At 42.0% G+C, this 26,431-nt stretch overlaps 1 protein-coding gene and 1 long non-coding RNA gene across 5 annotated transcripts in view; one reads left to right on the plus strand and one right to left on the minus strand.

Annotated features, from left to right (window-relative positions):
- Positions 1 to 427: 427 nt before the first annotated feature.
- LOC137455058 (uncharacterized) lies at positions 428 to 24,611 on the minus strand. 3 transcript variants are annotated; one of them, XR_010990744.1, is made up of 5 exons: positions 24,378 to 24,611; positions 23,233 to 23,552; positions 21,865 to 22,963; positions 6,868 to 6,933; positions 428 to 5,651 (listed from the first exon to the last, which is right to left on the minus strand). It is a non-coding gene; the product is annotated as an uncharacterized lncRNA (long non-coding RNA). The 3 variants fall into 3 exon arrangements; XR_010990743.1 differs by lacking the exon at positions 24,378 to 24,611 and adding an exon at positions 23,921 to 24,061 and having other exon boundaries at positions 21,865 to 23,552; XR_010990742.1 differs by having other exon boundaries at positions 429 to 5,651; positions 21,865 to 23,552.
- MIPOL1 (mirror-image polydactyly 1) overlaps positions 24,244 to 26,431 on the plus strand; it is a 224,678-nt gene continuing 222,490 nt past the window's right edge. The window contains exon 1 of one of the 2 annotated variants that reach the window (XM_068165582.1): positions 24,244 to 24,293. The gene's annotated coding sequence lies outside the window, so the exon portion shown is untranslated. The remainder of the gene's footprint in view (positions 24,294 to 26,431) is intronic. The other variant, XM_068165581.1, reaches the window with a different exon arrangement.

Here is a 26,431-nt window from a genome sequence, read left to right on the forward strand (position 1 = left end):
ATGTACATCTGTCACATCCAGGCAGGTAAGTGTTAAAAGCAGTGAGAAAACAATAGGAGGTTAAAGTATGCAATGCAGTAAGAATGTTTAGCATGCCCTGACACTCCAATTTCTCCCCCTCCCCCCTTCAGGCATCTAATTGTTTGCTTTTCCTCCTACATACAATAATGAAGTGAACTACAATCAAAGTGTGATGACAAATGGTCCCAGGGTTTGCATTCTTTGGAATATATTGGCATTTGTAAACCAAGAAAGAAACCTAGATGTAATCAACCACCCTCATACACGAGAAGGATCTGGAAGAGTATGTTGGCAAAATCTTCAAACCACATTAAGCACTAATTTGAAAGCATGTTTGAAAGGAAGAAAGCAATGCATCTAATACCAGTTTATTTGTGTAACAACAACTAGAAACTGAACTTGCTAGACATATTTTGAAAGATGGAAACAATTAAAAACCATTTCTTTTAAAATGCAGTGCCTCCTCAGATCCCTGAAGAACTTCATGGAGTTTACACATATCAACATCATTTTGGATGAAGAATAACCTTCATCTTCCCTTGATTTACTAATATTCAGTAATTGATATACTAAAATTCAGTATCACATGGAAACATTGCATCTGTGCCTATCAAAACTCACAAAAGCTGTGTCTGTACATTGCTTATGGAAAGAGTGCTGTACTCTCATGGACAAAACCACATCAGCTGCAGGATGACAATTGTTCTGCCCCCGACGTTGAGACCCTTGTATCAAAAACCCATGCTGCTCCAAGCAGAGTGACCAGGCTGTACCAGGTCATCAATGTAACCGTTAGTCAGCTCATTTCACTAGTGAATCAGACTGGACAAAGGACACTGAGATGACAAGTTACTCACATCCTCCTCTTCATTACTAAAAGGTTGACTAGAAGGGTGAAGAACTCAGTATGGCAGCAAGCTTAGCAAGGAGATGAATACTATTCAGTATTCAGTATCACTAAGGTTGGAAGAGACCTCAAAGATCATCAAGTCCAACCTGTCACCACAGACCTCATGATTAGAGTAGGGAGGACACTACTGCCCACTGCAGGCTTGAACTCACGACCTTCCCATTAAGGGTCTGATGTGCTACCAACTGAGCCACGACTGCCCCTGAAATGGCATTTACAATAGTTTCAAATATTTAATAGTTAAGTTCAAATGAGTCTTAAATTAACATAACCTGTACTGTTGGCAGTCATGTTTGAAACACAGTATTTCAGGTTGCTGGACATGGACTCCTTCAAAACAAGACCAAGTGATCCCAAAACCCAAGCCTGAACTCTTAAAAACAGCAACATCTTCAGATACTTACTTTTGACCTATTGCAGTCTTACCAACCACAGACATACAAGCTTCAGAAATTGCTGGCATGTCTTCATAACATGGTGATTCCACTCCCTTTTTTTTTCTTTACATGCTTTGATGAGCAGCAAAATCACTAGTGTTTATAAGCATTAGCATAACATTAGTACACAAGGAAACTGAACAGTTCATGCCCACGAGCTACCCTTTCTTCCCTCCTAGAAGCGGGCTACTATGGTGGTTGTGGTTAGTCTTTTGAGGCATAGCAGAAACTTGGCTACACAGAAGGATGATAGAGAGTCAGAGATTTCCTGACTAAACTTGGATGTCTTCACTTTACATGAGGCATGCTCTAACCTTTGGTGCAAAACTATTTTGGATTACATAACCTATGGGAATGGTTTGAGAGACTAAGTTTGTGATGTTTTGTTTTGTCTGTGTTGTTTTGGTTTTGTCTGGTTTTGGGTTTTTTAACAGAGTGTAATCAGTGCATATCAATCAATACTTTACAGAGCCAAGGGGGGGCAAAAAAAGCAATGTATTAAGCTAGAACATTTGCAGATAATGTACAGTAATTTAATATAACAACTGAGAAAAAGAGGCAACACTTTTGCAGTGCTAGAGCACTTGAGTTTTAGAAACAAAATGGTGGTAATTACCCCATGAAACAGCTAAATCATTCATTAAAAAGGTTAAGTGGTAAAACATTGCAGACAAAGAACAATAATCTTCTTGATAAATCTAAAATCACCATTGACACAGTGAGTAGATTTCAAACACATAAGCAGTGCCATCACACTATGTTACATAGTATTTACATTTTAGTAGTGATACAGCTTGCTACACATGGTCTGGAGGCAGTTTTCAAGAAATTCTTGCTCCAGAGGAAGAGAAAACAGACTTTGACAGGACTAAAAATTATCACTGATACCACCTTTTAAATATGAACATAAGGAACAAACTGTAGACAGATCTGCAGTTGTAAATACAATCACAACCATTAGAGAAACAAGGAGACAGCATACACAGAAAAGAAAGGTATCATATTTGACCCCTCTTCCAATTTTTTTCTGACAACTATGCAGACATCAAAGCCCAAAGCCTTCAGTTGTAGAGTAAAACAGGTAAGTTATAACAGTAATACAAGCTCACTTACTGGGGGTTATGCCCTTAAAACCATCACTGTTGACTTGAGTTTTAAGGAGAATGAAGAACTCAAATGCATATACCACTAATATACAGTATATTGCTTTTCCTATTACATATGCCTTCATATTCCCCACAATACTTACATCTACTCATGATTTAATAGGTGCTCAAAGTTACACAGTTGCAGCTAATAGCTGAGAGTCACTGGGACATAGTTTATTAACAGGTGCAAAATCTGCTTCAGAGGTAGAAGAATAAAAGTGTACCGTGAAACTAATTGTAAAGAGTGTTATTGGAAAGGAAGGGGAAACATAAGGAGGAAAACTAAAGGGTTAAAAGTAAAAGCATCTTAGAATAACAAAGATACCTGTCATTTGTGAGGCTGCTAGTAAAAGGTGCAGTAAATATTTGCTTATATAGTTAATGTCATAATGTGAAAATGTGAAAACCAAGTCCATGGAGCTTAGATCTTCAAACTTCAGTGTGCAATTGGGCACTGTGCAAGGTGATAATATCATAGTATCATAGTATCAGTCAGGGTTGGAAGGGACCACAAGGATCATCTAGTTCCAACACCCCTGCCATGGGCAGGGACATCCCACACTAGATCAGGCTGGACAGAGCCTCATCCAGCCTGCTCTTAAACACCCCCAGGGACGGCACCCCAACCACCTCCCTGGACAACCCATTCCAGGGCTTCACCACTCTCATGGTGAAGAACTTCTTCCTCCCATCCAGCCTGAATCTCCTCACCTCCAGCTTCATTCCATTCCCCCTAGTCCTATCACTACCTGAGATCCTAAGAAGTCCCTCCCCAGTCTTCTTGTAGGCCCCCTTCAGATACTGGAAGGCCACAATGAGGTCACCTCGGAGCCTTCTCTTCTCCAGACTGAACAGTCCCAACTCCTTCAGTCTGTCCTCATAGGAGAGGTGCTCCAGCCCTCTGCTCATCCTCGTGGCCCTTCTCTGGACACGTTCCAGCATCTCCACATCCCTCTTGTAATAGGGGCTCCAGAACTGGAGGCAGTACTCCAGGTGGGGTCTCACCAGGGCTGAGTAGAGCGGGAGGATCACCTCACTCGACCTGCTGGCCACACTTCTCCTGATGCAGCCCAGGATCTGATTGGATTTCTGGGCTGCAAGTGGGTACTGTGTCCTCAGGTCCAAACCCACCAAGATCAGCACCTGTCTGCGTTCCAAACATAAGGTCCAATTTCCAGGTGTTCAGAGGCACTGCTCCAGCTACACTGAAAACATTATTACACTATAGGTCTTCCAAACAGAGAGAATTTGTGTCCAGACACCTACAACATTAGTAACAATATTCAGAAGTAGTGTTAGTTTCTAGCAGTGTTTATAAAATTTTCATACTTATTAGGAAAGCTTGTAACCTTCCAGACTATGTATGGGGGGGAAGGATGCCAAGTTTCTTCCATTTTAATCTAAACCACAGGCAATATTCTATGTGAATAAAGTTATTCTGAAATACAAATTATTTTCAATCAAATGTTATATAATAGAACTTTTCACCTAACTCCATGCTTTCCTGCAATTCCTACAGAGGTTGGAGAGCAGAAGGGCTCTCCAGAGGGACCTTGACCAGCTGGGCAGATGGGCAGAGTCCAACATGATGTCATTTAACAAGTCCAAGTGCCAGGTGCTGCACTTGGGCCACAACAAACCCATGCAGTGCTAGAGGCTGGGGAGCAGCCAAACAGAAAGGGATACTGATTGGCAGCTGGCTGAACGTGAGCCAGCAGTGTGCCCAGGTGGCCAAGAAGACCAGTGGCATCCTGGCCTGCATCAGGAATAGTGTGGCCAGCAGGAGCAGGGAGGTCATTCTGCCCCTGTGTTCAGCACTGGTTAGGCCACACCTTGAGTCCTGTGTCCAGTTCTGGGCCCCTCAGTTTAAGGAGATTGAGACTCTTGAACATGTCCAGAGAAGGGCAACGAGGCTGGGGAGAGGCCTCGAGCACAAGCCCTATGAGGAGAGGCTGAGGGAGCTGGGATTGTTTAGCCTGCAGAAGAGGAGGTTCAGGGGAGACCTTATGGCTCTCTACAACTACCTGAAGGGAGGTTGTAGCCAGGAGGGGGCTGGTCTCTTCTCCCAGGCAACCAGCACCACAACAAGAGGACACAGTCTCAAGCTGTGCCAGGGGAAGTTTAGGCTTGAGGTGAGGAGAAAGTTCTTCACAGAGAGAGTTGTTAGCCACTGGAATGTGCTGCCCAGGGAGGTGGTGGAGTCACCATCCCTGGAGGTGCTCAAGAGGGGATTGGACGTGGCCCTTGGTGCCATGGTTTAGTAGTCATGAGGTCTTGGGTGACAGGCTGGACTTGATGATCTTTGAGGTCTTTTCCAACCTTGTTGATTCTATGACTGATCTTCAGCTACTTCCAGCAGCTTCTTAATTTCCATATTTTTTTGTCATATGACAAACTTATCTTCCTATGGAAAAGACTGCATGTAGTAAACTCCCCTGCATGGTTAGGCTTCTGTTTGCACGTGAATTCTGCAACAACACAGCAGCCTGCGTGTCCTAGTAAGAAAATTGCTTGTCTCCAATCAAGACAGTGAGGAAGAACAACACTGCCATCTCCACCTTAAATGCTGAAGTACAAGTACCACACAAAATTATTACAAAATACAGCAAATAAGAACATGTGTAAAGGCTTCTAAATTTTTTAAGAGCTAATTAAGATAAATATTGTCAGGCATGAAAACTAAATGTAGCCAACCAGCATAGTATACCAGAAAAACATCAAAATGAGCCTCAAAGCCTAATGGGGGCAGAGCAAGTGAGCTGAAAATACAAATTCCCCTCACATTTCCAGTCTCAGCCCCTGCCCTCAAGTGACTGGCATCACTTCACTTGATGAAGACATACATCAAAGCATTTCTATGTTGTGGTTTATTTATTTGGTATATTTCCAGATTAATAGAAGATGCGGTGGGTTTTTTTTCAGTGAGGGGTCTATGCACTGGGAAGCAGATGATCAGTGACTCAACTGCCATAGCTGTAATTTGCTGCTGTTCCTTAAAAAGCAGAGCAGAGCCTTCCTTCCCTCTTAATCCTCACACAAAGCTGAGCAAAGTCCTTTTTTCTGGCGTGGATTATTTGAAAGGTATCTTCCTTCGAAGGTATTTGTTAAAGCTTCAGGTTACCCGAGAAGCAGGTCCTACAAGGGAAAATGCAGAAGGTAACAAACAGTTTCATTAGCTAGCACAATAGAGCAAGCAAATTGAATCGCTGCTATTCTGAGCTTAGGTTGAAATTCAGAAGCGGAAATGTTCTTGGCACTCACTGCAGCCTAACCAAACAGGTAGGCAATACAAGTAAGCTGCTACCAGAATCATTACCTACTCTTCCCCCACTGACTGAAAATTCCTGTCAGCTCCCCTGCTCAGTTCAGGCAAACTGACAGATAATTAATCCTACACAAAGCAATAAGGTTTCTGTCACTTAAGCTCCTGGGATCAGTTCCGTGGGAGGCGTGCATCACTGAAAAGAGTTTGCTAACCCAGTAAGAACAGGCATAGATAAATAGCATCACCTCTCTTTTTCTAAGGTCAGTGAGGAACATATCAACTTAAATGCAGGCAGAATTTCTCCAGATTAACCCAGAGAGTGACACAAATGCCACTCAGGTGAAAGCAACAAGCAAAATGAGAAAAGCATTCTCACAGGTAGTCTTTGGCCAAAGAAACAGGCCTCACAAGCACCTTTATATCTACTTTATACCTACTAGTAGCATTAACTGTAAAAGCAGACAAGAAAGAAAGAAACAAAATGACATATCAGACTAACAAGCACCCCTTTCTGCCATTTTACTTTTGCAAAGTCTTGGGACATAAGATTGCATAGGAGAGTAATCCAGCCAAGGAACAGTTTTGGATAGGAAGCTCCCAGGAAACAAATAAGTTCAACCTAGAGAAAGTTCATGCTCAGAAAATAGGGAACTTTATTCAAGAGACAGCCTATAAAGCTTTAGGCATCAGAATGAACAGAAGGAACTGAGTGAATTTAATTACTGGCTTCAACAGGTGTGGGGAAAAAAAAGCTCAGGGCCTTCATTTATTCACCTAGACTGTAGATAGAGGGGGAAAAAAGAAATATTTAAACTGCACACAAGAGAAGAGACTTTGGAGGATATCATTGCTGACAAATATTTTCCTTATTATCGGTTTGAGACAATCAGGATTCTGGCAAGAACACACAGGAAAACAAAGCAGGCAATTGTACACTGCCAGTGCACCCTGCCATTTAGGTCCTGCTTGGCACAGAACAGGTTTTTAAAAAGTATCTCTATCACCTGATGTCCTACATGCAAAGCAAACCCCAAGTTTTAGAAAAGCCTAGATCTGCTGAACAGAAGCAAAGTAAAACAAACAGACCTTTCATTGGATGGAAACAGATCTGGAAGAGATGTCAGCACCGTCAGGCCACTGTCAACCTTCATCCTTCAACAAATGAGGGAGAAACAAACATGTGCTAGGCACTGAACAATGGAAATTTGTGCTTAATCCAGCCCCAGAAGATAAAGTTCAGCCTCCAACTGGAAGTCAGCTGAGGATGACCAATATAAATGAGATGCAAATCTCATTAGAAAATATGAGAAATTGAACAAGTCCCAGCTGTGATTGAAGCAATAACTGAGATGTCCTTGGAACCTTCTAAGGCAAATACTAACAGCCCTCTGATATCAGTTTCAAAATCTAAGCTATCAACTCAAGACAAAACAGCAATGTTGTTAGGTGAACACTAAGTCATCTCAGACAAAAGACTGCTTAGGTTTTTAGCTCACTTAGTCCAATAAGCTCAGGAGAAGGTTAATGTCTGTAAAGCCCATAAAAACTCAGCAAGACTACCATTTGCACACTGATTACAAATAGGAAACTATTTCCAGATATGCAGCCCAGATCATTCAGTAAAGGCCAAAATACAAAAGTGTTGATGTGACTTTACATAACTTGAAGTAAGGGAAGTCAAATATTAAGAATTTAGTTTAACTTTGAGAAGAAAAATTCTAGAACTGAACAAGAAACAGCACACATTAAAAACACTGCAGTCATGAGAAGATTAATGGAAAAGGATACCAGTGGTCCATCAGAACAGCTCTCATCCTTCCCTGCAAAGGTTTAAATTTGCTGGATGGGAAAAACAGATTTATGCAAGACTCCAGGGTTACCAGTCTTCCCAAAGAGATTTGTGGTGCTCTTCTGTGCACCACACACTTATTATCACTAAACACAACACATTTGATCTACAAGTGCTTGATAATAGGTTGTACATTTTGCAAGCACAGAGCTGGATGGATTTGTCAGGTATAAGCAATACAGCTTGCTCAAAAATACTTTTTCCCAACCACAGATATAAATTGAGAATGTGAACTGTAACAGAAATACAATTAATTAGCCACCACAAAAGCCATTTCCCAAAAATGATAGTAAATCTTCCAGCGTTTTGGCCCAGTGTCCAAATGCAGGTGGAGATACCAATTAAAATTCTGTGCAGGATTTCATAGAGACATGACTTATACTGGCTAGGATTAGCAGGTAACTTCAACATAAAAAGCAATTCTAATAGAGTTAGAAACAGTTACTTAGGGGAGGTGGGATCCTTGATGGTCATCTGGTCCAGTGCCTTCTCTTAAATGGACCAACTCTGACATTTGTTCAGATTAGTCAAGGCCCTGATCAGTCCATTAATTGTACTTCCTATATTTTATAACACTGTGAAGAAGACTGAAACTTTCAACTTACCTATGAATAGAACTGTCCATGCTTAATTGCTGTGATTAGCCTCCATTCTGTAACAGTTCCCACAAAAGTAAGTTTCTGTGATAGAGTTTAGGTTTTGGAATTTAATATTTGCCAAAGTTATTTGAAATACTCCATAAGCAAGGTAACATTTTTAATTATCTGGACATATAAAAGTGAATTTCTTGCATTTTCAAACTCTTTTTTTTTTCCCCTTCAAGCAGCATGTGACAATCATCTTTTAAAGTTTTCACTTAAAAGGAAGGCAAAATATTTTCTCCAGTACCACAGCTTTTCTTCAGTCAATTGATGTATTTTAGTCAAGCAAAGCTGCTGCAGTCTCTGGGATAGAAACCCTTTACCAGTCTATCCTACCAGATAGGAGCTTACTTTATTAGTGCCCATTCTGTTGTCATGGATTCCAGTGGGCTGTAAATAAATACAAGGGCTGTTTTATTCAAATACTTGATATATGGCACTCCAAGGCTCTTCAACAGTTGCTGCCTGTCAGACACCTCAGAAAGCCCAGGCCTGCAGCCAGTGAATAATTCAGGAACAGGTCCATTCCTGTATGCATATGGGGAGGAAACACCTAGAATAAGAAGTATGTTGACATGCTGGATACTACTGAATACCTGATGCAAATCTAGTATAGTTCAGAAGAGATTCAACAGTGAAAGAGTAACTCATATTGATTTCAGCAGAATTTAGATAATGATTAGTCTCAAGGCTAGTGCACCTTCAGTTCCCCCAGAATCAAGGAAGGGCAGTTCCCCTGAAAGTACCCATCAAAAGTTCCTAAATTAGGGCTCAGAAAGCAAAACAATTCTGCCTAAGAGTGCCCTCAGCCAAGAAAATTAAATCCATTATTTCACTTTTCAGGAGATTCAAGAGACCACCAGGGCCACTGCACATAGATTTTTCTCCATGCTTAATGTGTACTACCATGCAAAAAAATTATTGCAAGATTCAAAAACCTAGAATGAACCCAGTTTTGCAGCCTGGTGATAAAAACACCCTTAGAAAGAAGGATTTTCTTGTTTCTTTGGTTTCCCAGGTTAGAAGCTAAAGGGTTCAATATTTCCATTGGTCTCATGGATCTTCTGGGTCTGTTCTGAATTGTTTGATAAGCCAGAGGCACCCAGTTTTCTGCTCATGCAGAGTGCAGGCAGTCTAAATCTGCCCATAGTCAAAACTATTTACACTACAAACTTGAACACTGAAAGGTTTACAAAACAATTAGCAAACAGGTAAAATAAGTTCAAGACTTACAAACAGTTCAACCATCACACCAAATATAATACAGTGATTTATTCCTCTGTCTGAATTTAATTTCTTAACCATAGAGTCTGTAGTCAAAATAAAGACAAAGCAAATTATCCCTAATCCCAGTTGCACTAGATAAGCTTCCAGCCCTATTGATGCCTCACTGAAAAGGGGATTGATAGAGGAATGACTCAAGAGTTTTTTAGTTCTTCACCAGATTTGTAATTCATGTCCTAGGTGGAAATATAGAAATTACAATGTAGAAAGCAGATTAAGACTGAACAGAAAAAGACCACATGAAGACTGAGCTGGTAGTAATTGTGGTATCATCCCTACTTGACCACGGTGGTTTTCTCTGAAGGATGATGCCACAATTTGGCACACAATGTTTCAAATACCGCAAAGCAATCTACTTTTTTTTTTCCAGGAGAGGGCTACTCTGGTTCTAAATCATCAGACCTCAGTGAGGTTAATGGAAAGTGCTGCATCAGTTGCTTAAGCTTAACTAGGTCCCCTCAACACAAAACACAATTTCAGCTCTGCTGGCTACATCAACCTTCCTAATCACAAATGACAGAAAATAAACCCCAATCCCACAGAAGTTCACATGAGATGTGGGCAAAGGGTATTTTGCAGTCCAAATGCCAAGCATCCAATTAATGCTTTAGAGCAACACTTGTATCGGCCTACAAAGAAAAATAGTCTGCCACTAAAGAAGTAATCGCATGAAAAACATATTCAGCCATGACAAGAAGAGTTATATGTCTATTAGTACAATACTCTCAGGTACAATTACAAATGGCAGAATTCCAGTCACTTATCTAAGCACATTTAAAAACAGACTGCTGATATAAACATCAGAAGATACTTTAAATTTATCAATATATTTTCAACAGGTCAATACTGATAATTATGACTTGATGAAATACTGAAGACTGTTGCTTATGAAGCCATCATATCTATCCACACTATGACATGGACTGCAGCTTGAGAGAAACTATTACTTGTTCAAACCCAGAAAGCAGTAAAAACATTAGCTGCTTTTCCACCCTATTATGCAGTCTTCAACTGATGCTACATTAAGTTCTACCATAGTCTTTAACAAGTTCTGGGGGAAGGTATAAATGACATGGTAAATTTGCTTTTGAATTCAATGAACATTTAAAATAGTCTGTTTCCCATTTAGCTCTCCAACAAGAAACAGTATTTTCACTTGTAAACATACTGTTTCATAATCTGACATTTCGTGCTGTTGAGTGTCCCCTGAAATAAAATCTACTGACGACTAATAACTAACTTGAAAAATAAAGCATTACCTTTTCAACATAAATCTTTCAATACTTTCTGCACTCCCCCCCCCAAACCTAACATATAAGGAAAGATTTGAAGGAAAATTTAATCTAGTACCCAAATATAACTTTAAACATGAGGTCATCTAAACATCTGTCTCCAATATATCCCTAGGGATTTAAATCAAAAGTCTACTAAACATGTACAATCATTTTGAAAATAAATAACAGAACAAATTTAGTCTTGATTATGATTATCATGCTTTTTAAAAGGAAACATTTATTCTAATAAGAAAAGTCTGAACTAATTTAAACTTTATGGACAGTAACTTAGAGTTTCATACTCCAAATGAGACACTTCTTTCTATTTAGTCTTGTCTCTACCAACATTCATTGTTTTATGCTGTCTTTCTGCAACTATGTTTTCTTCCTCCTTTGTAGAAATGCCTAGCCAATAAAGCTACATTTCTTATCATATTGAGTATAATTCTGCACAAAGGAGAAAAGTTTGCTGACAAATCAGTGGAAGATACTGATTTGTTTCTTTTTTGTCATCTAAGATAGCCATCATCATACTCCACACTAAGGAAGAATAAAGCAGACAAAGGATCTTGGCACTTATTTTCTTCACTGCTTAGGAAAAACATTGAAGAGGCTTTTTTTAAGGAAGGACTCATTAACCAGTCAGCATTACAGTTTGATTATGAAAAAGTTTTACTAATAGGTATAATGAATAAGTGGCAGCCATGTCTCCCCTTCTCAATTCAGTGGTCACAATCCCATTCACAATCCTAATCCCACGTAGGAGAAAAGAATGAAGCTGTTATCTACAGAACACAATATAAACTCCATCGCTTTAGCTTTGTAACCACAGACTTCGAGATGAGTGAAGAGTGGGACCATCAGGACTCAAAGCTCTCAGGTTCTTGCAGTAGCACTTTTTGATGAGGAACTGCTCCAAGGGTAAACTAGTACAGCAATCTAGAGACAGAGGCTACCAAGGATATGCACCTAAAAAAGGGTGCTGGACACAGGTATTAAAATGTGCAGCATGAATAAAGCAAACACTCTTGTTCACAGGCAATTCTGACAAAACTCAGGTGTATAAACTCTCACAAGACCATGCTAATGCATGTCAGCACCTATAATAAGGCAGTGTTTTAGAAAACAAATTCTAACAACATAAGCAGCCTGATGCTTTCATTTCTACCTGTTGCCACAAGGTGATTTTAAACACGTGTGCACACACCATTACAAGCAAGGCAGCACTGCAAACCTGCCTGTAGAGAAGACAGCCACAACCAACCTAAAAAAGCTAGTGTATCAACCTCAAGCACTCACAACCTCATGGCTCAGTTCTGAAATTCACCTAAAAATTCTGAGAATAGTATTTAAAGGCTTTTTTTGGGGGGGGTTAGGCTCCAGAAGCCTCTTCAGTTCATCATTTCAAGCTTTAATGCCACAACACTGAGGATAAGATTTGATTAAAACTTGTATTACGAAAAAACCCACCACCTTTCATGCTTTGAAACTAAATCATGTATCTCCACAAGCTGGAGGACATATCATAGTATTAGTCAGGGTTGGAAGGGACCACAAGGATCATCTAGTTCCAACCCTGATACTGCAAAATCTGTAATAAAAAGTTCAATTTGATTCCTGTGTCTATGATTATGCCAGTCAGAAGTATGGAGTTTTTATTTGCATTTTTACCATGCCCTTGATTTTGTACCAAGTTCAGCACGCTATCTGAGGTCAGCAGAAAAAAACAAAGATGAGCAATACTTACTATGCCTTAAAACTATACAGTGGCTTGCTTTCAAAAATTAGTATATGGTGAGAAATAAGTGTTGGTAATAGAAAACCAAATAAAACCTAACTCTGTTGCAATAAATACTCAGAATTAGCTCTAAGAGGAAGAGAAATAGTGTAAAGAATTTTCTCAAGTTAAATGTTCTAACTAAGAATCTCTCTTTGCTTTTGGGAGTGTTGCTGTTCAGGGACACCAGCACACTTCAGCATAATAGAACCGGCAAAAAGCCCAGGAAACTGGGATAACGCCATGAACTGGGAAATGATCCATTGACTAAAGACTGAAAGATGAGCCATAAACCGTGCTTCCTGCCAAAAACTGGCAGATTGAAAAGGATCCAGAGGAAAAACAAAAGCAGCTGTTAACAGCGCAGATCTAAAGGCCAGTAACTCCTGTGTTTCCTTCCCTGCTGTATGGGTGGGACTTCTCAACAACATTCAGACTTTCTTAGATATGATCATATTTTCTCGTCAGAAAGTCACCATTATGGACTGCTGAAGCCTTAAAAGTTTCAGATTTTGGTGAAATTGTGTCTAACTGTAATGAGCCCCTAGGACAAGACACACTGCAGGAAAAACCAAAAGGTACTCACCCTGCAACTATTCAACTTTTGATGCAACCAAAGCAGTTGACATGTGCTGCAGACATGCAGTACATAAAGTAATGACTAATAATTGACACTTCCTTACATAAATGAGAATTAGGCATCAGAGTGAAAGCTTATGATGATAAAAATTAGTATTGATTTATTTTATCCACCAAGAGCAGTGACCATTCCCACAGACAGCACATGCCAATTCATCTCCAAAGAGGCGAAAAGAGTTAATTACATATTTTCAACTCCAGTTGAAGCAGAACAAATTTAGGGCCTTTATGCTCAAGATGCAGCTAATTGAAAATATTTAGAGGGATTCCTGTAACTATTGTCAGTTCTCTCCATTCATTGCAATATTGATCTTCAAGACTTCCAGATTCCAGGATTTGTATCACTATCTGAAAAGGCAGGGTTTCTTCTACTTGTCTTTAGTTCTTTTAGCACTTTTAATTCATACCAACTCTAGGCCAGTCTGAACAGTTTAACAAACCTATTTTTCCACAGAGAATTTCAGAGTTACTCCTGTAACACGAAAGTTCTTCTGTAACATGTAAGTTCTTCCAGTCTCAGTTGTATAACTTTGTCTCCCACCCTGCTAGCTTGAACTCGAAAAGAAGTGTAAGAAGTAATGTTTACAAGTATCAGAGCGAAATCCAAAGTAGCATCACAGAAACAAAGCTACAATTAAGGGAGAATTTGTAATATCATCACTTAACAGATGAACATTTTCTGCACAGAAATAACCAGAATCAGGTTTTATTGTCCTTTCTAGAACACTGCCACAGAAACATATATAACTATTAGAAAGCATGTTTTCTTATTACATAATTAGCCTGTGCAATAGCAATACAACATGGATTTGAACATGAACAGTCACTAACCACAACTGATAAAACAGTAATGAAAATTTTCTTTACCTAAATATAATCTTTGCTTGCAAATTTATGTTGCTTTCACAGAACTGCCTCTGCAGACAATGCATCTTTTGCCTATAAACAGGCATGCTCCACTATTATTTTGACTATCTATTCTCTTTCACATGCATAATTCCATAATATTCTTTAACTTGGAAATCTGACAATGTACTTAGAGTTGCAACAAAATACTTGGGAGTTTGTTCTGAAAAAAAAAGGACAGTTTTAAGCTGTTAGGCTTTGCTGTAGGTCTCATTCCTGCCAGTACAGGCTTACAGCAGCATGTAACAGCTGTCTTCACTTCATTTATAGGCAGACAGGGAGAGTTTGAAGCAATTTCTGCAATAACACAAAATGCATTGTAAAATAATCAAGATTCAAATTCCTCACTGTGGAAATCAATAGCTATTTCACTCTGATTCCACTGGGGGAGGATAAATTCCAAGTTTTTCCATTTATAGGTGGTATCTTAGACTTAGAACCATCTTTTGGCCTTTACCAATGATAGATGACTGGCTGCAATTCCTGCAGTTGCTTCAAGGCAAACTCAGTGCCATCGGTTTTGCAGTACAAATGAAATCTGCATTTATTGATCATTATTTCATATATATATACACACACACATATATTTAAGGGTCGCTTTCTCATGTCATCCAAAATGACATGCTAATCTCACCTGCAACAACTTCAGTGTATATATCTTTATTCCTCTCTCACCCATAGGAAAGACCACACTTAGCATCTACTTGTAGTATTACACTGCCATCTTGTGGCTATCAGAGCAAATGACGAGAAATAACTCCTCGCTGTCCCCTGAGGATAGAGGCGAGCTCAGTTGGTTGTAACTGGTCCCTTCGGAGGGGCAAAAGCCCAGCTAGAATTCAACCTGGCCGCTGCAATGAAGGATAACAAAAAAGGTTTTCACAAACATGTTAACAACAAAAAGAGAGCCAAGGAAAATCGATGCAGAGAGGAACACTGCCCATCAAGGATGAGGAAAAGACTGAGGTATTTAATGCCTCCTTTGCCATCGTTTTTAATAGTCAGACCCATTACCCTCAGGGTATTCAGCCTCCCGAATCACAGAATCAACCAGGTTGGAACAGACCACCAAGATCATCAAGTCCAACTGATCACCCAACCCTGACTAATCAACTAGATCATGGCAGTGTCTCATTCAGTCTTAAAACCTCTGGGGACATCGACCTCACCACCTCCCTGGGCAGCCCATTCCAATGAGCAATCACTCCTTCTGGGAAGAACTTCTTTCTAAATCAAACCTAAACTTCCCCCTGCACAGCTTGAGATTGTGTCCTGATAGCAATGGAGAGCAGCATCAATTCCGCACAATCCAGTAGGAAGCAGTTAACAATCTGTTACTCCACCTGGACAGTAACAAGTCTATGGAGCCACACGGGATTCATCCAAGAGTACTGAGGGAGCTGCTGAAGGAGCTTGCCAAGCCATTCTCCACCATCTATCATCTATCAGAACTGGTTAAAAGGGGAAGTGCCAGACAATTGGAGCTTTGCCAAGATACTATCCATCTACAAAAAGAGATGAAAGAAGATTTGGGTAAGTACAGGCCTGTCAGTTTGGCCTCAGTACTGGGGTGCACTGACATGACGCTGGGCTCATGCTCAGCCAGCATAGCTTCATGAAAGGCAGGTCCTGCTTGACCAACCTCATCTCCTTCTATGACCAGGTGACCTGCCTAGTGGATGAGAAAAAGGCTGTGGACATTGTCTGCCTGGACTACAGTAGAGCCTTTGACACTATCTTCCACAGCATTTTCCTCCAGAAACTTGTGGCCCATGGCATAGCCAGGTGCACACTTTGCTGGATTAAAAACTGAATGGATGGCAAGGTCCAGAGAATTGTAATAACTGGAGGTAAAAATAGCTGGCAGCTGGTCACAAGCAGTGTCCCCCAGGGCTCCCTCTTTGGTCCATTTCTGTTCAGTATCTTCATTAATGATTTGGATGAGTGGATTGAGGGCATCATCAGCAAGTTTGCAGACAATGCTAAATTGAGGGCGAATGTTGACCTGCTCCAGGGCAGGAAGGCATTGCAGAGAGATCTGGACAGGCTGAACTCATGGGCAGAGGTGAACTGCATGAGGTTTAACAAGACCAAGCGCCAGGTCCTGCACTTTGGTCACAACAGCCCCAAGCAGCGCTACAGGCTTGGGGAAGAGTGGCTGGAAAGCAGCCTGGTGGAAAAGGATCTGGGGGTGCTGGTAGAAAGCCAGCTGTACTTTCTCTATGAATTGTATAATAATTAAAACAATAGGGGTGGCATAGACCTTGCAAAGTTATTTCACATTTTCTTTTCAGCACATTTCATAAAACACAGCATTTGGGGGATGGTTGCCTGAACAGAAACAGAAATCTTTCTACATCTTAACTTCCTGACTTCTCTTCAGATTACTAACAATACACTTGAGAAAGTTCAGCTTAGACACACTTAGCCTTCTTTCATTATTCTCTTCATCGAAAGTTCTCTTTACCATATTGCCAACCAAGCCCCTCCCCTCCAAAGCTCTAAGTCCAACACCAGGATAGATTTCACAGCTTTATGAAGAAAATTGGCTTTGCTGGGAGGAACTTGGAAAAATTCTACTTGCATGACCTGATCTTGCACTCACTGATCTTGCAATCTCACTGATTCCCATTCTTAGCTTTAATATAAACAGTCTGTTAGTACCCAAAATACCAAATACAGGCAGTGAAAGACAGTGAGCACATACTGTAGTTTTAGGTATTTCAGCACTAAGAGACTTCAGAAAGTTTTGAAACCATAATATTTTAAAGTGCTTAAGTCAAGACAGTTTTGGGGTTTAGTTAAGCACTTACCAAGTTGAAATTACCTGTGAGCATTAAGTGATTTTAGTAACATGTGAATGCCAATTGCATGACTTAAAGGCAAGCAAAGTAAACCAGCTAAGAACACACAGGATACTTATCCTAACTTCAGTTCCCAAAGAAGTGTCAGCAAAATGAAAACAAATTGAACACCCAGTTGGGAAAAAAATGGAAAAGGGAAAAAATTCCTCAATACTCCTGCTGTTTAAAACACTTCCTGTGCATCTATCACACTCCCAGTCCCAATCATAGGGAGCAAATAATCCTAGGTGTTTCATAGAGTATGCTGGCTAACATACACCTTGTAATGATGTTTGTGAGCCTAATGCCTTTAGGAAGTCCAAACACTGTTTGTAACACTGTATTTGCATCTAGCAGCCTCACAAACAATTGGCTTTCCAGCTTGTAGATCTGGTTCAAAGGAATTGGTGCTATCCAGGATAATTAACTTTTATCTATTCTTGAAACAAAACACCTCCCAAAAGAGAAGGTTTGGATCTTCAAAGGTGATTAAGAGAATTAGACTTCCAAATCCTATTAGAGGTCAATGCAGCTGGAAACCTCTTTCCAAAAACAATAAAAATCTAAGTGAAGAGGTCCAGAAACCCTGTTGTATCATGAAAATGTTAAAAAGAAGGGGGGGGAAAGAGCAGTTCAAGTTATTCTCACCATGTTTTTTGTTTGGAGGTTTTGTTTGTTATTGTTGGGGGGGGGGGGGGTATTATTATTTCATTTTCTTCTGACCTTCCCACATTCATTTTGTAATGAGAGCCAATAGTTCATGTCCATTTATTAAATGGAAACAGCAAAAGAAACACACTGAACGGCAACAGAAAAGTTACTTAAAGGTGACTTCAATATTACAGGCCTTTTTAAACACATATTTGTATTTATCATCTACTACATAAACTCTCCAAAGTTTTAACATAAATATTTTAGATTTTGAAGTAACAAACTTATGTTAACAAAATTATGCTACCTGTATTTTTGGCTTAATGTTTCCATCTGCAGCCTTTTGTTATTAAAAAGACAAGAACATGCCTACACCAAACAGCAGCATCCTAAAACCTTCAGTGTAACTACATCCAGCCACTTTCCTTTACTCAGCCACAGGTCCCCTGTACAGCTGTTTATGATGACATTTGCACTTCATCATTCAAAGAGAACCAAGACTGTTACAAGGACATCAAGGCAAATTGACCTGGGCATCACACAACATATTTTGCAGTATTCAGTTCCTCTCCATGAAGAAAGAGATCTCTATTAACTTTGTATGCAACCCTATTATTTTAACTTCTGTGTTTTCCATTTAGGCACACGCACAAAAAAAGCTTTTTTAATCCTTGTGAGTCAGAGAAACAATTCTTCCTGTAACTTGAACTGTGGACTTCTCAAATCTCAAATAGCCTTTTGAAGAATTGCTACAAATTTGAGGAAATCAGAGATGCCCAGATTGTTCTTTTCACAGTGATTCTCACAGAGGGTTTTTTCTGTTTATTTTTTTCCTATAAATTCCACACATGCTTTAGTTTACTAATTAACCACTAGAGAAAAGGAGTATGCCTGCAGTTCGCTTTACTAGAAGGAACCAACCATATTAACAGGGTCTGAATTGCATTTCAGTCCTAATATTGTCATACATCCAGGCAAGCCAACAGAACCAAGTACTTTCAATTACGCTATTAACCTCCATTTGGGGAATCTGAAAGACAGGGACAAACTAAATGCCAGCAGAAAGAGCACAAGCCAAGAATGACTTTGTTCGTATTTAAGATGGAGGTCCCCCTCGGGAAGCGCAGCTTTCAATTCACTATGAAGTCAAATTACAGACATTCAAATGATGAACCCGTTGCCACAGACATGGAGTACACATGAGGCCCTGTCACGCTTGAGTTCTATAGCTGAATTACAGCAGAAAGCTATGCAAGTTTATCTTTAACTTAGAAATGCCTCAGCCAGCCAGTGGTATATTTAAATCTTTAAGATAGTGAATGCTTTCATTTCTCCTTCAAGCAGTAGGCCAGTATCTTCGGTTTCATCAGTCCTGTAGACTAGGGGTAATGCTTGATTTCTTTCTTCCCACTTCCCCTATCTTTATTAAGTCCATGAACAAGTCTTGTCATCTTCCATAAAGCTTCAAAAATCCCCTTCTTCCTGTTCAGACAGCTTAGGCTTATCTTTAATCATTTTCCACTCGACCTGGCAGAATCACTTCTTATCAGATCCTTTCGCATCAGACAAGCAGATGCTAAGTATCCTCTCATTTTACTTATGAAGACAATATTTCTAACCTATCAATTACACCTACTCTGCTGTGCAGTTCATTCCCCAACTACCTTGTTACTTTCACATCATTGTTTTGACAAAGACAACAGATTACAGCATCTTTCTTAGAAGCGGCTTCATACATTCCTTTTGGTTAACTGTATAAGATGATCAGAACTTCTTAAAAATCTAATAATTAGTTCACTACAATGAGGTGAGTTTTTTTTCAGTCTCCTTCTAAATAACAGGCTGTGGCACAGGCAGCAAAGCCACACTGGGACATCAGTGACATTCATATAAGGCTAGTAAACAGGACAAAATACTAGAGGAACCCTACGTCCCTCTGCAGAGGCAGCCAGAGGCAATATGGAGTATCTAAAGTGATACTTGGAAGCTAAGGTCAGGCAGCCAAATCAATTGGTAGAATCAAATATTTAAGTAAACTCTCAACAACACATGCCCTCCGTCCCTTCCTTCCTGCCTCTACCTTTTTTGAGGTGGATCCACAGCTGCCTGAGAAATTTAACCTTAAAACTGAATCCCTTAAAGTTACAGTCTTCTCTATAAATTACCAAAAAAACACCATTGAGTTTTAAACATGTCAAGCAAGTTTACAAGTTTGAGCCATTTCCCTCTAATGCCTTATAACTCCCACTCTGAGCTACGTTTTCCAATGGTACCTCTAGTACCACTTCAGTTTTATTCAGACCTAGAGAACAGTCCTTACTGGTTTATTTCAAAACCAATGAGTATGAATTTCTGTGTAGGTTTAAGACTAGTGACAGAGCTAAGAAACCTGCTTGCCCAACAGGAGACTAAGCAAAACAATCCAAGCACCTTTTAACAGTATGCCTCTGGACTAGATTCAGCAGGCTTCCTACCTTATACATTCAAAAAGTTGTAGGTGCAGGTAAGTTTTCTTCTTGAGAATTCTCTTGCCTTAACATACATCAGATCATCAAATAGTTTTCATGCTGTCTTTTCACTACCCTCAAATACATCCTTTTTCCCTATTCTAGTCCATCTTTAAGACTTCACTGTTATCTAAATGACAATTTTCTTTCTAGGGTGTCAGCCAAACTGTCTGTTTTTCTGTGAGCAAAGAGATCTTGTAAAGAAAACAGGCTACTGACAGGGGACAGGAAGATAAAGAGTAAGACCAATCTGAAACACAAAGGCAGAGGCCCACTGCCATGGGCAGATAAATTTGTCATCTTGCGAAACATCTGATGGCAAAACACCTCGGCATCCCTCCAGGTAGGGAGGGCCTTCAACAGGCTAGTACACCTTAAAACTTTTCAATCCTATTGAAAGGGAGACGGTACCAAGCAGAATCTTAAAAAGATTTAGGATTTCCATAGCTGCAGAAGAGCTAGATAAACAGACTGATACAATACAATGGAAGGGCCAAGGCAGCAGACTCTCCACTTCTGCTGTTGCAGAAACTATCACGATCCCTCAGTGTCAAAGCAGAAGGCTGGGAACAAAGGACATGCAGTCGCAAGCACTGAAAGGAAGTGGTCAAATGTGTATTGGTGGCAGGAATGCATAAAAGTGGATTTATGGGCAGCAAGGGAATTAGAGAGAATGGGTCACCAGCTCACATGTAGTGACACAGCCACACTGGACTCACCCGCAAGAGAGCTGCTTGTGCACATCACACTGAAGCATTATGTAACACATGGCAACAGCACCATGTCACTTTCCTCTTCCAATTAAAACATACTAGAATAACCAGCATTTGGACCCTAAAAGAGACACTACAGAACACTTAAAACCACACTACATAGATAAAATGCTAACAGTACTTACATGTACACATTGAAAGAGCAGAATACACTGCTCCCTACACTGAACACTGACTTAAATATTTCAGTTTCATTCTTGTTTAAGGAAAACAAACGGAAGAAATTAACTAGAAGTGCTTTCATGGCTGAACAGAGGCATCCGGTCGTCACGTTCCGAGTTTGAAGTACAGATGATGTGATTAATCGGTAACCCCGGCATTCCTAAAAGTATTAATAAGGCAGAAACGCCGTAGCCCTGCATCAGTTTCTCTTAAGGCAGCCACGGAGAGTGTCCCAGGGAATGCGTCCGAGAAGCGGAACGAGGTTTTCTGCCCCGCTGCCCCGCACCGCTGGCAGGTTCCGTGGACTCGCAGTACGCACGGCTGTACCAGCCACCGAGTCCACCTCAAGCAGGGAAAGGCCAAGTACCACCCACCGGAAAAGCTTACGAAGTGACATCGTTGGCTGTCGCCGTTGAAGGGGGCCCGCCTGCCACCCTTATCACCCGAGGGGCTGTGGGGTGTGTGTGACGGAGATACCCTGCAGACCCGCAGAAGTGTCCCCTCGGCCCCCCGCATGGCCGAGTACTATTACAAGAGTTACCGCAGTGGCCCCGCCGCGCCGCTCCCGGGACCCCCAGGCCCCCGGCAGCCTCGCTGGCCCGGCCGCGCCAACCGGCGGGGGAGGAGCCGCTTCTGAGCCGGGCTGCTCCCCGTCGCTACTCTCCTGCCTTGAGAGTGGCGAAGGGGTGGCGGCGCTACTGCCACGACGTCAGCTCGGCGGAGCGCCGGGGAAGGACGGACGGACCCTCCCCACCCAGGAGGAGAGCGCCCACTTACCCGCCGAGCCTCCGGCGACGATTTGGTGAGAGGCCTCCTGCAGAAAGCCCGCGGGTTTGCGAGCCATCCTCGCCTGCGCCGCGGAGAGAGCCACTCGTCGCCTGGAGAGCGGCTGCCGAACCGAGGCAAACTCCGCGCTGGGCGGGTGGGGAAGAGCCGGGGGAGGCGGGAGCCGTGGTTATCTGCCGGGTGGGGGCTGCGGCCAGGCCGGGCGGGGCTGCCGCCACGGCGGGCTCTTCAGTGTGCAAAGGACATGGGTATTTTGTAACTTGGAGAGCGCACGGGTAATCTGTCACTTGGAGAGTGCCTATTGCATGTGCGACACAGACCAATTAGCCCATCTTAGTCAATGAAGCATTGCCAGGGCATGGGCTTGAGTGCTGGGACGCAGCCAGCCACAAGAACAAGCTGCTTTTCCAGAAGACGCCAGAGTAGATGAGGGACAGCATGGGTACATCCCCAGCGGCAGCACCATTGAAGGGGAAGACAGATCATCCATAGCGGAACACACAAGGACATTTATTCTCAGGGGCAGAAGAATGGGCACAGATCCTTTCTGCTTACCAGTACAGACATACTCCTTTTGACTTAGAGCCAGATTAAAAAAGGCATTAAGGTTAGTGAGCTACAGTGTAAGCATTTTGTCAACAACTCAATAGTTAAATGTTTCTATGTATTTGGAGCCTGCAAACGTTGGGAGCAGAAGCAGTATTGCAGATGGTCTTTTATTTTCCCTTCTGCATCACTGGCTGTTCTAATAAAACCTCAGGGTTATGAACATGTAGTTTTAAAGATTTTTTTACCTTCAACTGCCTACCACTGGGGTTTATGCACAAGATCCTGAAATTAGGGAGTTTTCATTCCCCTCACAGGCTTTTCTAAGAGTAATTTCTCAACTATTTCCAAATACATCTTTTTGTTTTAGTAACAGATTTCAGGGTCCATAGTATTTGAAAGCTAAGACTTTATAAAAGTATCTTTGGGAAAGTATTTTGGTGAAGTGGTAATACTCTTTGGATGTTTAGTTTGCAGAGTGTTTCTGAATGTTTTCTGATAGTTGAAGGTTCCACGCTTGAAAGGAAATGTGGTCTTTGGTAATCTAGAATAGAGATTAGGGAAAAAAGAGGGTTTATTGGTACTGAAAATTATAGGAGCATAGAAAAATGTACAGAGAAGTGTTAATAAAACGTTAAAAGGCTGAGACTCTATTTGCATAAAGGAATAATATTCAAGTGTAACATTGTTGTGTAATTTCCATGTATCAGCAAATAAACAGTGACTTCTTTGGTCTATGTAAGAGTAGTGTGAGGAATGCTGTGGAAGTACAGAATAGCTCCCTTAAATTAATAAAACTTTGAATGTGCTGACCTTTAAGTAATTAAAATCGCAACTTCAATGTTTCATTAACATTTGCCTTTGTTCCCTTGGTTTAGGCTCTTTGAGACTGCTGCTCAATAAATACAGCAGGATCATCAAGTCTCCGGTGTTCCGTATCATCAAAAAGCAGATGCTGAAATGTAACTACTATTTTGTTCCAGAAGTGTAGGTCTCCTTGCACGATGTTCTCTTTGGTACAAATAGCAAGTGTAGTATTAAGGTGAACTTGCTGCAGTAGATCAACAGTGAAGAGAATTTGGAGTTGATCAGAGGGTGCAGAAACTAAGATTTGTTTCCTGCAGAAAGTATCACTGAAACAAAAAGGTTTACATAGGGGAAGAAATGAATAAATTGTTCAGAGTGCACACAGTTCACACTGAGATATGTTTATGGAATTGCATAACACCTATTCCTTAAAAATGTAAACTCTGCTACTGTCAGGAAACAGTGAAGTTTGTCTCACAATAATCAAACCCCAAATCTACTCACCTCAACACAGTTGAATTCTCCCGCTCTTTTATATATGGCACATCCACCCCTCCCAACCCCACTGCAAAGGGCAACCTTCCTATTGTGTTTAATCCCATTTACGCTTGGCCTCTTCCCAAACCAGCATATGTGTGCCACAACTCTCTCTTCCTTAATAGCCCTGGCAGGGTTTGTTTCTGTTTGTAATTACCGTATCCTTTAATAGGGAACGCGGTTCCCAGCCAGCCTGGGCAGACCTCCAGTGTTATCCTTCCAGAACGGGGACAACTTTTCCATGCGCAGGGGAAAGGCTGGCAGCCCCGCCACCCGTGCCGGGGGCAGCCGCGAGCAAGGCTCAAACTGCCGGAGGCCCTCGCCTCCTGCTTGTCCTCGCCGCACCCGGCCTTGCATCGCTTCTCCCGGCCGCAGGGCGGCGCCACTCCCGAGGCCCAGCGGCCGCGGCCCCGTCGCTGCGCGCTCCTGCCTCGTCCCCGCCCCGGCCGCAGGCTCCGCCTGCTCGCGGGCTTTGTTGTGGAGGCGCGGCGCGGGGCCACCGCACGCCGGCAGCGGGGAGGAGCGCGCAGGTAACGGGCTGGCGGGGCGCTTCCCTCAGCGGCTGTAGTCTAGCGAGGCTGTGGCTGTCCCGCAGCGCTCGGGTTTGAACTTACCGTCTCCTGCGTCGAGGCTTGGCAGCGGCGTCTCGCCCCGTCAAGGCGGCTTCTGTAGGGGCTGCTTTGCCCTTCGCGCCTCCCCTGCGGGAAGCGGCCCTGTCCGGCCTCCTCGCCTGCCTCTGGAGCCGAGCCGAGCCATCGCCCGGCCTGCTCCGCCACCTTCGGGCCCTTGCTCCACTTGCCGGCTGCGTGGGCTGTGGCAGACCTCCCCGTTGACGCCCCTTGTCTGGGGTTGCCTTTACCTCCCCCACGCCCCGTGGCCGCTGGGCGACCCCGGCTTGTCCGACCTACCACCCGCTCTGCAGCTGGAGAGGCGGGGAAGCAAGTATCCCGTGCGGGGATGCGCGATTTGGAGTTTCAAAGGGCGTCGGCTCAGAGGGGAGGGAGGGGACGGACAGGCTGCCGCTTCCCGGGCGGGCGGGCAGTGCCGGGGAGGTAATTCGGAGAGTCGCAGGTGAAACCTGTCCCAAACAAATTCAGGAGGACAATGCAGCATCTTTAGTGTCAGGTTTGAACAAACTGTGGAGGGCACTTAGAGGAGTGGCAACATATTTAAAAAGGGGGAAACAAAACGAAAAACCCACCGAACCCAAACCGACAACATAAAGTCCCCCCAAAATCCAATAACTTGCCAAAATAAAGTTTGCAGCCTATACTTTTTTGAACACTTATGACTTTAAAAGAAACTCCTTACTAAGTTCCAGTGAGTTGTGTACCTCAGCTCCTTTAGTGATGAGGTTGGTAGAGTAGGGTTCATGGTTGGACCCGATGATCTCAAGGGTCTTTTCCAACCTGAATGAGTCTGATTCCCAATATACTAATCTGCTTTCTTGATTGTATTGTGAAGGTCTATTTCGTTTAAGGAAAAAAGGCTACGGTTTCTCCACGTGGGCAGTTTGGAGGAAAAACATTCAGTATGTGTACCCAGAGGCCTGTTTTATGTGACAGAAAAAGTTCTCCAATGTTTGCTGGTGGAGCAGCTGCAGTCAGGTCCAGATATAACTTCAGGAACTTGAAATGATTTGAGCTGGGGGCTGCAGGAGTTTGCTCATGCTGAGTTTGGCAATTCAGAGCACCCTAGAGTGGCATAGTGTCTCTTTTAGTATTTCAGTGAGTTCTAACTGCTGTTAGAACAGCCTTCAGTTGCAGTGCTTTAGTGCTTTAGGAAGAAAAGCTGGTTAACTACAGCAATGCGCTTCTGGCTTAGCAGATCTCAGACCTGTAAGTTCTGGAGGTTGTGGGACCTGTGGGTCCTAGGGAAATGCTGTGATGTGTTTGCTTTTTTCTTGTACCTGTCCTGGAGTATCTGTTGTTGGATAATTTTGCTCTGGAAATATACAACTTTCAACCTCAATATTTAAACATATTGTGGTGCTAACCAAAACATCTCCTGAGGTTTGGCAAGAGCTAAACCAAGTTGTAACAGTTAAAGTAAACATGCTATGCTCTGTAGTAGTTTTGTTTTATTTTTCCTTTAAGTATGCAAAACGTAATCCTTCACAACAGTGTCCTTCAGCTGTATGAGATGTTTGACACTGAGCTGTATATACCAGTGATGCACCATCAGCACAGTAGCTACAAGCTCTTCTGCCAGTCACCAGTACAGGGATCAGCGTTGATTTCAGGGTCTTGAAAATGATGAACTTGTCCTTGCCTGGCCAGCAAAGGAAAAGTTACTGTAGTTCTGTTTGCAGTATGGAAATTCAAGAGAGGGACTGAAGGTATAATTCTATACAGGACTTGAAAAAGTAGGGACATGTACTGCTGCAAGTTTTGGGGGAAGGAGGCAGAGTTTTGAAGTTAGGCAGTCACTGCTGCATCTTAATACTTGCAGTGACAGCATTATCAGTGAGACTTGGTAAATCTACCTGGCCAAAGGACCTACAGTAACAGAATACCTGTTTTTCCCTCCTGGGTATTTCTTCACTAAATTAAATGTTTGTTGGTTTTGTTTGTTTGTTTGTTTGTTTGTTTATTTTCTTCTGAATGCTTAGAGGGATAAGGCTCAAACCTTATCCTCAAATCAAGGAGATTATATACTGCCTTAGATG

Source organism: Melanerpes formicivorus, unplaced genomic scaffold, assembly GCF_026170545.1.
Source record: "Melanerpes formicivorus ecotype bairdi unplaced genomic scaffold, bMelFor1.0.p_v2 SCAF_90, whole genome shotgun sequence".
Taxonomy (NCBI): Eukaryota; Metazoa; Chordata; class Aves; order Piciformes; family Picidae; genus Melanerpes; species Melanerpes formicivorus.